This window comes from Saimiri boliviensis, chromosome 3 (assembly GCF_048565385.1).
Source record: "Saimiri boliviensis isolate mSaiBol1 chromosome 3, mSaiBol1.pri, whole genome shotgun sequence".
NCBI classification, from domain to species: Eukaryota; Metazoa; Chordata; class Mammalia; order Primates; family Cebidae; genus Saimiri; species Saimiri boliviensis.
The window spans coordinates 150,385,575-150,398,972 of NC_133451.1; positions in this window are offsets into that span (position 1 = coordinate 150,385,575).

A 13,398-nucleotide genomic window follows, 5' to 3' on the forward strand; every position below is an offset into this window, starting at 1 on the left:
TTCTTTTTAGGTTTCCTTATGCAGCACATCCATTCTGGCTGAAACCATGTTTTGAGAATACTAAGTATGAAATCTCATAATTACTTATGGTTTTCGATGGTGTGTACTTTGAGAGTGAAACATTTTCAGGGATGATGGGTCCCCCTGTCTCCTTCCCCTGCAGCTCCTTCGTTTCTAAACACCTTGTTATTTCGGAGAGGGGGGATCTTTCATTCCAATTTTATGGAATAGAATGAAGTATTTTTCTAGTCATATTTTGTTTTTAGAACAAGAACTGCTCTTTCAAGTTGTTAATCAGTATAAAGGAAAGGAGGCATCAAAGGGAATGCTGCTGTGTCCTTTCTAAAGGGAGCAAAATGTTCTTCTTGTAATGAAGAATATTGATAGATTTATTTCTATGGTCCATGAAGATAATTAGGACTCTATAAATATGAAATCAATCAGCAAATAACCTCTTCCTACCCTTGAGGAACTTAGGATCTACTGAAACAAGATGAATGGCATGCATCTTTATCTTTTTAACAACCTTTTGCCCTCCATTTATGGGAAACAGACTCTTAAGAATTCCATCCAGGGATCCTGAAGAGGTTTGGCCTGTTATCTACTTAAAATCATGTATAAGCCAATGAGAAGATGCTTTAGAGTTATTACCTGAGCAGCAATATTGCATGTGAAATGGCTTCCTTAAAAAAGAGTTAATTTCTAAAAATAGCACCGGAACTGAAGAGTGCATGGCTGGTGGTGATGGCTGAATGGTCGGCAGTGTGTCTGCAGGGTAAGGAGAGGGGAGGGAGTACCCTGGATTAAGACTGTCATCTGTTAATCACAAGACGTAAAACCACGATTCAATTACATGGGATTCCATGCTAATATTCCTCTTGTCAATGGCTTTTCTGTTTCACAAGGCAGCAGAATCCCACTGCAGAGTCAATGTGTGCCTAAAGCCTGATTAAATGTATTGTGGTGCACATGGAATATTTAGTCTCTGGATATTACTTATGTTGAGACAGGAGCAGTCTTGGGGGACTGGAGATGCATTAAACCCCACACACTTAACAGATGATCTTTTCCTTCCAGAGAGGCCCTGTGTTGCTGTCTGGGCTCCGGCGGCCCCGGGGAAGCTCTTGGCTTCTTCCTGACCTCCAGTAAACCTGCTCTTCCTGCTTACCATGCATTAGAAACAAAATGTACTTGTTTGAATCGATATTGGGCATGAAGCGGCTTCTGGGCTTTATGTCAGGGTCTCTGGTAGAAGAGGTTATCCTCTGTTTGCACTGGGGTTTAGGTAGCAGGAAATTTAAGACGAAATAGGCTAGAAGTTTAATCCTTGGATGCATTTAGTCTTGTGACTGTTAGTTGGCTCTCAAGTTTTCATGAAGTGCCTTAGTCAACAGGAGGGAAGGTGATGTCCTCAGTTAACATTTCATGTTTTCCTACTGCTCTGCCTCTTTTTACCTTGCCCCTTCCACCTGGAATGTGCTTCCCTTCCCTTGAGATGCTCAATCTCAGCTCATTCTTCAAGAGACAGCAAAAATGCTACATTGTTCGTCCTTGGTGCCTTCCTTCATTAATTCTGGAACAACCCACCTCTCCACACACACACACACACACACACACACACATACACACACACACACACAAAATCCGTATCCAGGAAGCATCATAGTATTAAAAGGTGGTAGATTTTTTTGGACTAGATCGGTCTGAGTTTACCTTCTAGGCCTTACAGTTAGTAGGTGTGTTCACCTGCTAAGGTTACCCACCCACTTTTAGCTTTGCTTTGTCTTAACTGTAAAATGGGGATGATAACACTAGGGTTTTTAGGAGAGTTACATGATATATTAGTCTTTTCTCATGCTGTTGATAAAGACATACCTGATACTGACTAATTCATCAAGAAAAAGAGGTTTAATAGACTCACAGTTCCACATGGCTGGGAAAGCCTCACCATTATGGCAGACACAGCTGCATGTCTTACATGGTGGCAGGCAAGAAAGAGAGAGAGCCAAGAGAAAGGGGAAACCCCTTATAAAACCATCAGTTCTCGTGAGACTTATTCACTGCCATTAGAACGGTGTGGGGGAAACTGCCCCCATGAGTCAATTATCTCCCACTGGGTCCCTCCCACAACATGTGGGAATCATGGGAGCTACAGTTCAAGATGAGATTGGGTGGGGACATAGCCAAATCATATCAGTGATGTCACCAAGTACAGGACCTGGAGGAGAGTCCTTGATACATATTATTCCTTCAGTTTTTCCTAGTTCATTCAGCTAACTGTAATTTTTAATCTTTTTGGGGCCATGGATCTGTTTGAGAATCTGATGAGAACAATGGTTTCTTCTCTCAGAAAAAAACATATGTAAGTACATTTAAAAGTTTTCAGACAATTCCAGGAACTTCCCTATAGTCCAAACAAGAATCCATTAGGGGTGGTTTTGATCCCTAAGGGGTTAGCCACCCTACTTCCCTCCAATAGCCATTTTATGCAAAGCACCTGAAAAGGGACCTTCCATTTAGGAGGAGCTGAACAAATACTAGTTAATCTACCAGTTTCTAAATGGCAATCAGAATCACCCCATGCCTGGAGAAAATCTCGCTCTAATTTTTCCTTACATTTAGTTTTGAGAATCTGTCATGTGCAAGTGACAGAAATACCTCTGAGCAGAGAGTCCAGTCCTTGATTGACATGTCTTCCAGCTGGCCTGCCATACCTTGTTTGAACAAATTTGGCCTTTTCAAAAAAAATTTTCCCTTTCTTGTTGGACTCTACCCTGCAGTCCTGTGTGTGCTGCTACCCAGCCAGGACACGTGTTCTGCTGACATCTTTCTCTCTCCGCTCCCTGTATGGAATTTATAGAAATTATTCTTTGGTTGGTCCCAGTGTCTGTATTTTGGCCGGCCTCCCTGTCTTCCGTGTGATAATCGCTTTGCACACAGTGTAGCTGAGGTTCTGCCGAAGACTAATGTCACCCTTTGTCAGATGCTGTCTGGGTCCAGGGGTTACCGACACCCGCCCCTCCCCACTCACGTCCGCTGGTGCAGGTTCCCTCTGCACTATATTTAAAAGCACGCAATGCTGTGTGGGGCTGGCTGTGATCCAGTTCATTTGAACAAAGTTAGCAGTGAACCTGGATAATTCAGGCACCTCGGAATGTTTTTTATGGCCCGCACTACCTGGATTGGTTTGTCTGACTGTGTACTGCAAGTAAATGAACTGGATAATCGCTGTATTTCTATTCCACTCCGTGCTGTGTAGCCTGCGCCTCTGGAAACAAAAGTTTTCTCTAAAACAAAGTCACTTCTCAGGAACAATTATGCCCCCTGGGGGTGAATATCTTTGTCAATGTGTGCCAACGTATGACTAAACAAATTGGCTCAAAAGTAGCTTTTCCCCGTTTGACTTCCATTTGATCGTTTCATCGAAGATCAATGAGGACAACAAAAACCTCTAAAAACAAAAACCAAACCAAAGCTTTCTCCCCACTTCCCATAAGTCCTTCTTATTGATGTACTCCAAGCCAACTGTATGTTTCAGGCTTTATTTAGTTATACTATAGCTGCATTTTATTTTACTTTAATAAGAAATGTAAAATTTGTATATACTTGGGTGTACACGTGTAGATTTCTGACATGCTTCTGTTGCCTAGTGGTGAAGTCTGGGCTTTTCGTGTACTCATCGCCTCGACAGTGAACACTGTGTTCACTACTCAGGAGGTAAGCTTCCTACCCTCACTCCTTTCCCACCCTCCTCCCTTTTGTAGCCTCCAGTGTCTAATATTCCACTCTGTGTACCCATTGCGTATTCATTCTTATAAGTGAGAACATACATTACTCTACTCTGTTTCTGAGTTATTACTCTTAGAATAATGGCTTCTGGTTCCATCCATGCTGCTACAAAAGACATGATTTCTATCTTTTGTATGGCTGAGTAATATCCCACAGTATATGTTTTCTTTATCCAGTCCTCTGTTGATGGACACTTACGGTGATTCCATCTTTGCTGTTGTGAATAGTGCTGCAATCAACATACGAATGCAGGTATCCTTTTGATGTAATGATTTCTTTCCCTTTGGATATATCTCCAGTAGTAGAATTCCTGGATCAATTGGTAGTTCTATTTTTAGTTCTTTGAGAAATCTTCTTTAGGTCTTTATGGCTACACTTTAGGCATCTGCGTTGGTGAGTTTAAAGATGCCCCCAGCGGTGGTTCCAAAGATACCCTAGATCTCTGTGGAAGTCAGATGGAAAGCCACTGCCCTTAAGTAAGTTCTCTAAGACAGACTCCAAGCCAGTCCATGCTGTTTCTATGTAAATAGTGCTGGGGGTGGGAAATGTAATTTAGGAAGTCAATATTTCAGGGTGTGGAAATCTGAGTACATCTAGGGACCTGAGGAATGAGGAATACAGAGGGGCCATTTCCTTTTGAGGACAGTAAGGGAAATAGGAAGGGCCTGGCACCTGTGCACAAAGCTGAACAGAGCAGGCCTTCAACGCCTCAGTTCTTCCTGTGCAAGGGATCCATTTATTTTCATAATGGAGAGGCTGACCCCCAGGCTGGGCTTGAAACAAGAATGAGGGGTGGGGAGAGAGAGAGCGGGGTGTGGGGGGAGAGAGGGAGAGAGAGAGAGAGAGAGAGAGAGAGGGAGAGAGAGAAGGAGAGAGAGAGAAAGGGGGAGAGGAGAGAGAGAGAGAGAGAGAGAAGGAGAGAGAGAGAAAGGGGGAGAGGAGAGAGAGAGAGAGAGAGAGAGAGAGAGAGAAAGAGAGAGCGAGAATGGGAGAAACGCATCCAGTCTTTACTCTCTGGGTCTGCTGGGCAGGAAATGAGGCAGAGCTGCTGGGAGCCCATGATCGATGGTGCGGAGGGGCCTCTCCTGTCCTTGTACTGCATCGGTTCCGTTCACATTGGGTTGGCTTTGGAAGTTCCAATCTACAAACCACAGGGGCTGGGTAAAGTCTCTAAATCAAGTATTTCTGTCTTTACTGTCTTTGGTGTCTGTGAAATGCTTAAGTACTGAGTAGAAAGATGAGTCGTAGTTTTTACTTAAGCCAGTGGCGCATAAGCCCTGTTACGGCCTTTAGGCAAATGGCTTTTTACTTTATATATATTTATATACACTTCCTCCTCCTCCCCCCACCCCCGTTCCTTACAGTATGACTAAAAGTGAAGTGTTCCTTTTCTGTTGTTGTGAAGGCTGCTGTCTAGTTGAGTTGCTTCTGTAGGAAGAACAGTCAGTGTCATTAATTTTTTCCCTGTACTGTGTGGGCTGGGAACATGAAACTGACTTGATTGATCACATTGCCACTTCAAAACGGGAGGCTTCAGAGGCAGGTGGGTGAGTAGGTTGGTGAAATACTTCAGAGAGTTAACGCATTTGTGTAGTTATCAGCAGTACCACCCTTTGGTAGATGGATGACAGTTTGACTCAGCTTGAGTGTGAGGGGCTGGGGTAAAAATCAAGATGGAAAGAGAGTAGTGAGGTTAAACTAAAGGGAGAAAATGACTCTGCCTCAGCCCCACTAAAGCTGTGATTGTGACTTGGACTGTGGGTGTTTCCTTTAAAGGCAGATTGGTGCATGACTGGAGGGTTAGTCAGGGTGGGAATGGAGCTGGAAATCATGTCTTATAAGGAAGCGATCGCAGAGCAAGCTTCTTTAATGGCAGCAGAGAAATTTCTACTTTTGTGTGTGTCCTGTTTATTGCATCAGTTCTTGAAAGGCTGTTGCAGTGAAGAGATTTGGGATTCTGTGTGGCTTCCAAGGAAGAATTGGAGCCTATTTTGGCTCCACTGAAGGAGGACTATTTAAACTGAAAGGGCAGCTTCTTTTAAGAGTGAACTTCTTCTCCTCAGGCCCTGGTTCAAGCCAGTGCTTTAAGGGAGATGCAGGGACCGGGATGTATTTGGCCTGGACAACCTCTGGAGGCCTTTAGAAGCCTGTCAGACAAAGATTCCATGACATTTTATAAATGTCCTCCCCATCTCCCATAACAACTCAAGGGTAATTTCTGGTCTTGCTGAAACTATATATCCTGGACAGAATCTAGTTTCCTGTAGAAGTGGAGTCATAATACAATAGCCTGTTTTCCCTTTAAGAAATAAGAAAATTGGCTGGACGTGGTGGCTCACGCCTGTAATGCCAGCACTTTGGGAGGCCGAGGTAAGCAGATCACCAGAGGTCAGGAGTTCGAGACTGCCCTGGCCAACATGGTGAAACCCCATCTGTACTAAAAAGACAAAAATTAGCCCGGTGTGGTGACGTGTGCTTGTACTCCCATACCTGGGAGGCTGAGTCAGGAGTATCACTTGAACCAGGGAGTTGGAGGTTGCAGTGAACTGAGATCATGCCATTGCACTTCAGCCTGGGAAACAGAGAGAGACTTGTCTCATACAAAACAAAACAAAACAAAAAACAACCGCACACACACACACACACACACACACACACCCCACACACACAAACAAGAAATAAGAAAATTGAAAATCTTAGTTTTTGTGTAGTTGTAATATAGGAGAAAGAACAAAGAACCCAGAATATAGAGTGAGGTTCTAGCTCAAACATTTATTTGCTGTGCGATATTGGGCAAAGCCTCAGTTTTTAAATTAATAAAACAGGCCTAATGTTATTACCCTTACAAGGTTGTTATAATCATTAACTGAGATAATATAGGTGCCTGAGACAGGGCCGGGTACAGAGTAGTCACTCAATGAATGGTGGTTATCTTCTTAATCTCCCAGACAATTAAAAAGAATACAGTCGGCTATCTCCCGGAGAATAATAGAAAACCGGATAGAACAAGAGAAGCCCAGGCATTACCCGACCCAGCTCTGGCAATGCCCAGCTGGATGTCTCACTGTCTACTGGGAGGTGGCAGCATTTGGCATCGGTGGCTCTAGTCAGTGGAAATTACAGCTCTGCTCAGCAAGGGTGGCAGTACCAGTGGGACAGGCAGTTTGCCACAGAAACAACAGTGATGCTTGGCAGATGCTAGTGTATAGCAGCACAGACTTCCCTGGAAGAAATTTCAACATCCATTTAACAAATATATGCTGGTTACCCACCATATGCCAGGTAATGGCAATGCAATGCCACGGGGACACAAATGGTGGGCAAAACCCATCGTGTTCTCTACTTTGTGAAAGTGTTCAGACACTGGGGTTTACATGAGCAGACAGAAGCAAAACATGAATAGAATTAAGCCATTTATTAAAAAAAAAACAAACCATAACCTCATCTCATTCCACAGTCTAATGAAATTTGGAAGTAGGATGCCATGTATTATAAGGTTTGCAGACATGCCAAAGCTTAGATTTTAGCCCCGAGGTTTGCAAAGGATTATTCCATATCTAAACACCTCTCTTACCATTATTTTAAAAATTAATTGACAAAATTATATGTTTGTGATGTATAACATATTGTTTTGAAATGTGTATACATTGTGGAAGGGCTAAACCAAGCTAATTACCATATACATTACCTCAAATACTTATATTTTGTAGTGAGAACACTTAAACTCTACTCTTAGCAATTTTCAGGAATACAATAAATTGTTAACTGTAGTCAACATCTAGTATCATAGATCTCTTGAACTTATTCTTCCTATCTAACTGAAATTTTGTATTATTTGACTACCACCTTCCCCAAACCCTGGTAATGACTATTCTACTCGGCTCCTATGAGTTTAACTCTTTCACATTCTGGGTATAAGTGAGATCACGTGGTATTTGTCTTTGTGTGCCTGGTTTAGTTGACTTAACATAATGTCTTCCAGGTTCATCCATATTGTCACAAATAACAGAATTTTCTTCTTTTTAAAGGTTGAATAGTATTGTGTATATATCCCATTATGTATATACTGTGTATATATCCCTGGTTTTCTTTATCCCTTCATCTCTTGATGGACACCTAGTATGATTCCATATCTTGGCTATTGTGAATAGTGCTGCAGTGAAGCTGGGAGGGCAGGTTATCTCTTTGACATACTGATTTCATTTCCTTTGGATACATACTCAGTAGTGGGATTGCTGCATTATATTGCAGTTCTATTTTTAATCTCACCTGAACACCTTTCTGCAGGCAAATGCTCTACCACTGAGCTGTGTGTGCCCCCTCTCACCTGAACTCTGTTTTAAGATAACAGGCCATAGGTGGCTTAGCCTTTTCACTTAGGGTGAATGTGGTCATGGATCCAAGACCCAGAGGAGGGATGGATGAATGGGTGGAGTGGAGAGGTACTGGATGCCTGTCTGAGGGTGGTTCCAACTAGAATTTGGATCTTCTTTTCTTCTGTTTTGTGTGTTTTTCTCTTCTATGTCTGTATGTTTTCCCTCTACTTCTTTTAGGCTTAAGCTAGCGATTCCGTAATTTCCTGGAGGTTAGTGTTTGTCCAACTCCAATAATGTATACACAAATGTACTGGAAATCTTGCTAAAAGGCAGACACTGATTCGCTATTCTGTAGAGGGGCCTGGGAGTCTGCATTGCTCACAAGCTCCCAGGTGATACTGAAGCAGCTGGTCTGTGGACTACACTTGGAGTGGAGCGGTTTTAGTCCATGAGAACACTTCCTGCAGAAAGCCTCTGGAGCCATATCTAGTTTGGTGATGACTTTGGAGCTCAGCCTGCCTGTGCATTTGCCAGGATTCAAGGAGAGTTTCCTTATCACTTTTTTTTCTAAAGCCTGTTATTTATGAATACTACATATCTTTTTTCTCCAAAGATGAGGTCTACCTGTACTCCATAAAGCCCATATTTGGGCTTCTTATATCAATACATAACTTTTCTCAGAGTGGTGCTAGCACTGCTGGTGGTGAAGCCCTAAGTACAAACCTGTTTTAGGAAAGAAATATATCTTGTTAGAGGGAGCCGAGCTACTTACAAGGCAGATAACGTTCTGCAGCTTGCTGAATTGATGGAGAGAGGCACCAGGATTCAGACTCACCTATTTTTCATTCTTTGAATGAAGTCTATCTTCTGAATTACATGAGCCATGTGAAGCAGGGAAAGAGAGCAATGGTTCTGGAAACAAAAACAGAGTTCTTATCTTTTAATACAGGAGAGAATGCCTCAGGATATTATTATTTGTGATTTATGGGGTGCATAGCAATATGACCAGTGTCTCGCCACAGCAGACACAGGACTCTGACCCTCTGCCTTTGATGAACTCTTGTAGCTTCCCAGGGGCAATTTTCCACCGTAGAATAGTTGCTGCATCACAAAATTCTGGCTTAAAAAATCATACTGAATGAGTTACTAGGAAACCTGGTTTCTATTTCCATTCCTACCACTGACTTATTCTATGACTTTGTCCAAATTCATTAGATCTTTTCATCTACTAGTAAGTTAGGGTAATCATACTTGCTATAAATATTTGCCTGTGAGATATCTTGAGATATGTTTATTAGCTAAATATCTGTGAAAACTAAACTTTCTTCCTAAAGATATATCAGATTTCACTGACAAGATCAAACTATGTGAATGAATACAATAGACAAAACCAACAAAACCATGAAGAAGATCATAGAGGTCTTGGTAAGTCAGGAGTAGACGATAAGGCAAATCTCCCTCCTTTTCCCTCCCTCCCTTCCTACCTTCCTCCTGTAATTTCTTCCTTCCTGATTTTCTAAAACTTTATTTTGAAATAATTTTAGAATTATAGAAAAGTTGCAAAAATAGTACAAAGAATTCCTGTATAACCTCCATCCAGATTGCCTAAGTGTTAACGTTTTGCTGGCATTCAGGCACTTGTTTTCTCTTTCTTTCTCTTTGTGTATGTATCCTTACCTATCTCTCTGTATTTATATGCTTTTTTTTCTGACCTAGTTGAGAGTAAATAGAAGACAAGATGGACACCCCTTTATGCCTAAATATTCACTGTTCTCTTATATGACCTAGTAAAGCCATCAAAATCAGTAAACTACATTGACAATAGTATTATCTCTATGTATTTATTTAAATTTTATTAATTATCTTAATATTTTTTACAACAAGAGAGGCTGGGCATGGTAGCTCATGCCTGTAATCCCAAAACTTTGGGTGGCCAAGGTGGGCAGATCACTTGAGGTCAGGAGTTCGAGACCAGCCTGGGCAACTTGGTGAAACCCTGTGTCTATAAAAAATACAAAAAAAAAAAAAAAAAAAAAACAACTGGTGAAACCCTGTCTCTATAAAAAAAAAATACAAAAATTAGCTGAAGGTGGTGGTGCATACCTATAATCTTAGCTACTAGAGAGGCTGAGGTGAGAGTATTGCTTGAGCCTGGGAGGTGGAGGTTGCAGTGAGCTGAGGTCAGTGACAGAGTGAGACCCTGTCTCAAAAAAAAAAATATTTATAGCAAGAGAAAAACATAATTTTCTTTGGTTTGGGATTCAGCCCAGGCTCACATGTTATATACAATTGTCCCATTTCTGTGTCTGTTCACCTGGAGCACTAACCCAGTTTTTCTCTTTTTCATGGAGAAGGTAAATTCTTGAGCTTAAGTGAGTCCATAAAAGGTTGAATGGATAAATGCTACTTTATTTTAACGAACAACCATAAAAGGCAGCTAGGAAGTTCCAAAGTTGAATTATGAGAATATTAAAGTTGTTTTTTAAAGTTATAAAAAATAGGGCAATTATAAAAAAATTTTAAAAATACAGAAATGAATCATGTAAAAATAAAAACACTCCCTCTAATCCCACTTTTACTCAACACTGTTAAAAAGTTTTATTTTTTCAGATCCTTTTCTATGCTCATAAAACACATAATTTATAACTTCTGCTCTTTTTAAGCCAAAATATAATCAGACTGTACATATTGTTCTATAAATTTCTTTTTTAAAAAAGTTACTTTGTCATTAGCATCTTTCCCTATCAGTTTATGTATGAGGGTCGACTTTCGTCATCTCTAGTAGGAAAGCCCTAACCTGAGCCCAGAGTCTTCCATTTTGCTCTTGGTAGTAGCTTTGACTTACTAATAAGTTTGTAAGTGGCCTTGATCACTGGGAGAGAACATTCCTTTTTCACACCTAGTTATCCAAGTACACAAGGAAAGTTTGGGGAGCAAACTCCCTCTTTGAATTATTGACCCTTTCTGACCTTTTCTTTCTTGGTACCCAGATCCCTCTCTTAATTTAGGACCTCATTAGGGTGAGTGTAGCCTAGGAAGGCTTGATCACAGTTTGGATAATATAGTGTTGAGGTTGAACTATTTCAAAGATAAAAAAGTGTATGAAAAAGTGTTTAAAATAATACTCTGAACTCATTAAAATCTGTCTTTTTTGCACTGCAACTAGAGTAGAAGATGACATGAGTGTTGATTATATATTGTATATGCATATATAATACCCACATACACACAAGCACACACACATGCATTTTGTTAAGTTTCTGTGATCACATATCTGGGAACTGTCCCCATGGGTGTTAATTTCTAACTGTTTGGATACTCTTTTATCTGTATCCTAGATTAGAAGTGCAGCTGTTCTTCTCCAGTCTTAGATACACTTGCCTGATCTTGGAATGACTTTAGGGGGTTTCTTGCAACTGTTTTGCTGAGATCTTTAAGAAAACTGGTCTTAAAGATTGGTTTAGACTAGTTTTCCTTTGATTCTTAACTGGATATTTGCTGGACCTTTCTGACCTTTCACTTTATTTATCCTTGCTTACACTGACCTATGGTGCCTTTAAATCCAAGAATACAACGAGACAGTGATGATCCAAAGTTATTTATGAGTTTGGTGGCTGTATTAGTGGTTTTCCCATTTTGCTTCTCTCCTGCAGCCTTTAGCCCTGAAAGCCTTTTGGAACAGGGTCTGTTTTCCTATAACTGCCTTCTTGCACTTGTTGGGCAAAATCAGAGCAGTGATTGAGTCTTCAACACCCTTATGGCACTGCAGAGTAATAACATTTATCACAGTTCTTGTTTAAGCCCTTTAGAGAATGACATTTCACAGTGTAATTTTGCTTCACAGATTTTTCCCTTGTGAGTTTTAACTTTCAGGGCAGAATTCTCTCTTACAGCTTCACCTTTTTCCTATTTTGTGTATCTGTGAGAAGTTGCACAAATAAGGCTCCTCTCAGCATAGCAAATGGAATCAGGTCACGCTCCCAAGTGACCTTCACCTCCAGATTCCTGATTGTTTCTTCCTTATTTGTCGTGAGCAGGCCCAAATTACCTCACCTCTAGCTGCCCTTTTCACTTTATGAAACAAACAACTAACAGCCACGCAGCTCTAAAAATTCCCGGATGACCTGAATTTTGCTCTTTTTATTATCCCTTAAGAAATGTCTCAGTAATTGAAATCTAAAGTTGCACAGTTTTGTGATCTTGTCATTTAGCATTTTACTTATATTTGGTTTATGTATATTGCGCCTTTAAACCCAAGAGTGGTCAAAGTCTGCCCGAGGGACCTGGAGGAGTGAAACCAAGAATATCGTCATTTATTCAAAGACAAGAAGTTAAACAAGGGTTTTAGCACCCACACTTATTCGGGAGTTAGGAGGAAAAGCAGGAGGAGAATGCTGGAGAATTTTAGTAGGTAGCAGCAGGGAGAGGTGAGATATCTATGCAGAGATTTATACTGCATGCTACATTTTATTTATTTATGGGGACATGGGTATCTGTTTTTTCCCTCTACACTAATTTATCAGTGAGTTCATCCTGATTTAGTAGTGCACAGAGGACACCCAGTGCTAATTCCCCTTTATTTCATATATTTCTTTTACCTTAACTCATAAAGCTTCAGCATTGCTACTTCCTTTATCATCCTTCTGTATTTCATTGCCAGTCCAACTCTTTTTGATCTATAGCACACGCCCTCATTTCTCCACCTCTTTGTCCTCTCTTCACAGATTGCATTCCTCAGTATTGACATTTCAGGCACTTGATTTATCCTAACAGGTTCCCTGGTGCCAACCAGATCATAATTCCCTTTCTGGTAGCATCACTTCAAGACCTTCCTGGTTATTTCCCTTGGCTCCTAGTATTTGTGGATCAGCACCTAGGAGATTTACTGATGATTTGTCTCCTCTTTTAGCTTTTTGTTTGCTTAGATCCAAATCACAGGTGGTAACTTGGGAGGCCCGAGGATATCTAGAATTGTGTGAAATGTGAGCTTTGTTCTGCTTGGTAGGTAGTGCTGGGATGTTCTATCTCAAGCGTTTTCACAGAAGGGCCATCTCTCGAATTGCTTCAAACAGAAGGATCTGCCCATGAGCATTCTGCTAGCCTTTGTAAATCAAATGCTATCTACCAAATTTCCCTGAGAGCGTCTAGATGGGATAGAGCTGGATTATCAGTTTTCAAAGTGTAATATCTTTTAAAAAGAGGAAAACACCTGTAAGAAACTCATATTAATTTTGGTCAAAAAAAAAAAGTAAAATACTTCTTTTTTTGGTGCTATTTATTTATTTATTTTTAC